Below are 4,350 nucleotides of genomic sequence, written 5' to 3'. Positions count from 1 at the left end.
GGGGCATGTATATTTCCAATATTCAGGCTTATGCCCAGACATAAGAGGATCGTAAGCACCAGCAAAGGGCAGATAGGGAGCAAGATAGGGGCCAGCATAAGAGGGCGAGGTTTGCAGGGTATTCTGATGACTTTAGAGGTAGTATCAGGCCCCAATCATCGAGGAGTTCGGCGCCACCTGTAACTAGTGCTCCTCCACAATTTCAGAGGCCTTAGTATGATCGATTTACCTATTCTAGTCTAGGTCAGAATTCGCTGGCATCATGCTCACAATATCTTAGGGATACTAGTCAGACGAGACCCCAAACAACTCGTTGTGATTAGTGCGGCAAGGCCCACTTTTGACTGTGCCATCGAGATTCCGATGCGTGCTATTCTTGTAGACAGCCTGGCCATATGATGAAGGATTTTCCTAAAAGAGGAGGTGGTGGTATGGCTCAGCCGACTGGATCTGTGTCTAGTTCTTCCTCATCAGTTCGACCTCCAGCACGGGGTTTTCAGGAGTCGACAGGTCGTGGTAGAGGTAGAGGTGCAGTGCCGAGTTCGAGTGGTACTCAAAATCAAACATATGCTCTAGTAGGTCGACAGGATCTCAAGTCATCTCCGAATGTTGTTACTGGTATATTGTCTGTGTTTTCTTATGATGTATATGCATTGATTGATCCGGGATCTACATTATAATATGCTACACCCTTTGTGGCAAATAAGTTTGGTGTTGAACCTAAATTGATAAGTAAACCACTTGCGGTATCTACTCCAATAGGAGATTATGTGATTGTTGAAGGGTATATAGAGGTTTCACAGTGATGATTTGTAGTCGTCAAACCTCGGCAAATTTATTTGAGTTAGAAATGGTTGATTTCGATGTGATAATGGGAATGGACTTGTTGGCCTCATGCTATGCAACTGTTGATTGTCATACAAATATGGTTAGGTTTCAGTTTCCTGGTGAACCCGTCATCGAATGGGATGGGAACATTGATACGCCAAAAGGTAGGTTTATTTCCTATATTAAGGCAAGAGAGATGATCTTAAAAGGTTACATTTATCATCTCGTTCGCGTTAGGGATATGCAGGTGAAGCCACCTACTCTACAATCAATCCACGTGGTCAATGAATTTGCAAATATTTTCCTAGATGAACTCCCAGGCCTTCCTCCTGAAAGGGAGATTGAGTTTAGCATTGATGTGTTGCCTGACACTCAACCGATCTTTATCCCTCCATACAGGATGGTCCCGGAAGAGTTGCGAGAGTTGAATGCGCAGTTGAAGGATTTGCTGTATAAGGGCTTCATTAGGCCTAGCACTTCACCTTGGGGTGCGCCAGTCTTGTTCGTGCAAAAGAAAGACGGGTCGTTAAGGATGTGTATCGATTATCGACAGTTGAATAAGTTTAGTATAAAGAACAAGTATCCACTTCCAAGGATTGATGACCTGTTTGACCAACTCCAGGGTGCCAAGTATTTCTCCAAGATTGACTTACGTTCAGGGTATCATCAGGTGAGGGTTAAGGAGAAGGATATTCCAAAGACGGCCATCTGGACAAGATATGGGCATTTTGAGTTCTTGGTGATGTCGTTCGGGGTCTAACAAATACCCCGTCAGTTTTTATGGATCTCATGAATAGTGTATTCAGTCCCTATCTTGATGTGTTCGTGATCGTATTCATTGATGACATTCTGGTGAATTATTGTTCGGAGATGGAACATGCGGGCCACTTGCGGATAGTATTACAGACCCTTCAGGATCATAAGTTATATGCTAAGCTCTCCAAATGTGAATTCTGGATAAACTCTGTAGCATTCCTTGGGCCTGTGATATCTGACGAGGGTATTAGTGTCGATACTCATAAGATCAATGCAGTGAAGAATTGACCGAGATCTACAACACCGTCAGAAGTACACAGCTTCCTGGGGCTAACAGGATATTATAGGTGATTTGTAGAAGGGTTTTCCTTTATATCAGCACCATTGACTAAGTTAACACAGAAAGCTACCAAGTTCCAGTGGTCTGACGCTTGTGAACGTAGTTTTCAGGAGCTAAAGAATCAATTGACATCTGCGCCAGTGCTCACTCTCGCAGAAGGAACAAAAGATTATGTGGTATATTGTGATGCCTCAGGTATAGGTTTGGGGTGCGTATTGATGCAACGTGGGAAGGTGATTGCTTATGCATCAAGATAATTGAAGAAGCATGAAAAGAATTACCCGACTCATGATTTGGAATTGGCTGCAGTAATATATGTTTTGAAGGTATAGCGTCACTACTTATACGACGTCCATGTTGACATCTACACAGATCACAAGAGTTTACAATACATTTTCAAGTATAAGGAGTTGAATTTGAGGCTGCGTAGGTGGCTTGAATTATTGAAAGATTACGATGTCGAGATATTGTACCATCCCGGTAAAGCCTATGTTGTGGCATACACTCTCAGTCATAAGTCAATGGGAAGCTTAGTACAAATTGAGGCAGGTAGACATGGGTTGACTAAAGAGCTTCATCAGCTAACCAATATGAGAATTAGATGGTTAGACTCTAATGACAGAGGTGTTACTGTACATATTACATCAGAATCATCTTTGGTAGCTGAGGTAAGAGCACGTCAATATGAAGATCTTACCTTAGTACGATTGAGTGAGAGCATTCAGCAGTGTAAAATTACTGCTTTCGAGATCGAAGGAGATGGGGCACTAAGATACCAGGGCCGATTATGTGTGCCTAATGTGGCAGGGTTGTGAGAGAAGATTATGATTGAGATTCATCAGTCCCGATATTCCATCCATCCCGGCTCGACAAAGATGTATCATGACGCTAAGGAACAGTATTGGTGGGATAGCATGAAGATGTTTATTGCAGAATTCATAGCCCAGTGTCCTAATTATCAACAAGTAAAGATCGAGCATCAGAAAGCCGGTGGATTGATTCAGAATATAGAGATTCCGACCTGGAAATGGGAGGTGATTAACATGGACTTCATTATTGGATTAGCTCGCTCTTATCATACGTTTGACTCCATCTGGGTGATAGTTGATCGACTTATAAAATGTGCCCATATTCTTTCAGTTAAGACAACTTACACGGCTGAGGATTATGCGGAGTTGTATATCAAGGAGATTGTTAGGCTTCATGGTGTGCCGGCATCTATTATATCAGACCGATGAGCTCAATTTACGGCTAACTTTTGGAGGTCTTTTCAGAAGAGTTTAGGCACACAAGTGAATCTCAGCACTGCATTCCATCCGCAGACTGACGGACAGGATGAACGTACCATTCAGACACTTGAAGATATGCTACGAGCATGTATTCTAGATTTCAAGGGGAATTGGGATGACCATCTGGCACTCATAGAATTCGCCTACAATAATAGCTACCATTCCAGTATTAAAATTGCTCCGTACGAGGAACTGTACGGGAGGAGATGTAGATCACCAGTTGGATGGTTCGAAGTTGGTGAGATAGAATTATATGGGCCAGATTTGATTCACCAAGCCATTGAGAAGGTGAAAGTGATACAAGAGCGACCGAGGACGGCACAAAGCAGGCAAAAGTCTTATTCGGATGTTCGACGTCGTGATCTGGAATTTGAGGTTGGTGATTGGGTTTTCCTGAGGATCTCGCCGATGAAGGGTGTTATGCATTTTGGGAAGAATGGTAAGATAAGTGTGTGGTATATCGGGCCGTACAAAATTCTTCGATGAATTGGACAGGTTGCTTATGAGTTAGAATTGCCATCCGAATTGGAATTTGTTCACCCAGTATTCCATGTATCTATGTTGAAGAAATGTATTGGAGACCCTTCTCGGGTCGTCCCTGTCAAATATGTACAAGTTACAAAGGATATATCATATGAAGAAGTTCTAATGGCTATATTAGATTGACAAGTCCGCAAGCTTAGAACAAGGATGTAGCTTCCGTCAAAGTGTTGTGGAGGAATAAGTATACAGATGAAATGACATGGGAAGCATAAGTGGAGATGAAGTCTAAATACCTTTACCTGTTCCACATTTAAGATAACGAGGATGCCGGGGGAAGCAGGACGCATTAGAAGGTAAAACGGCTCTATGAGGTAAGCAATAGCTTGAGAATACTCTTTCTTAATACAAAATGGTGATATGCAGATAATGTACATATCCATAATGCTTTGTATAGCCTTGTAAGGCCATAGGTTGGGTTTAACTTCTTGCAAGTTTGGCTAGTGTCCATTTTAGAGAGTAAACTCATCCGAAAATTTCCGTCGGAATCCACAGTAAGTTAGGCTCCCCATAAACCCTTACATTCGAGGACGAATGTTCCTAAGGGGGGGAGGGTGTTACAACCCATATTCGCATACGTCAGATCACGCCGTAAGT

The sequence above is a fragment of the Nicotiana tabacum genome, chromosome 4, assembly GCF_000715075.1.
Source record: "Nicotiana tabacum cultivar K326 chromosome 4, ASM71507v2, whole genome shotgun sequence".
In the NCBI taxonomy this organism is placed as follows: Eukaryota; Viridiplantae; Streptophyta; class Magnoliopsida; order Solanales; family Solanaceae; genus Nicotiana; species Nicotiana tabacum.
The sequence above is the reverse complement of the archived record's forward strand: the minus strand, read 5'-3'. Positions refer to the sequence as shown.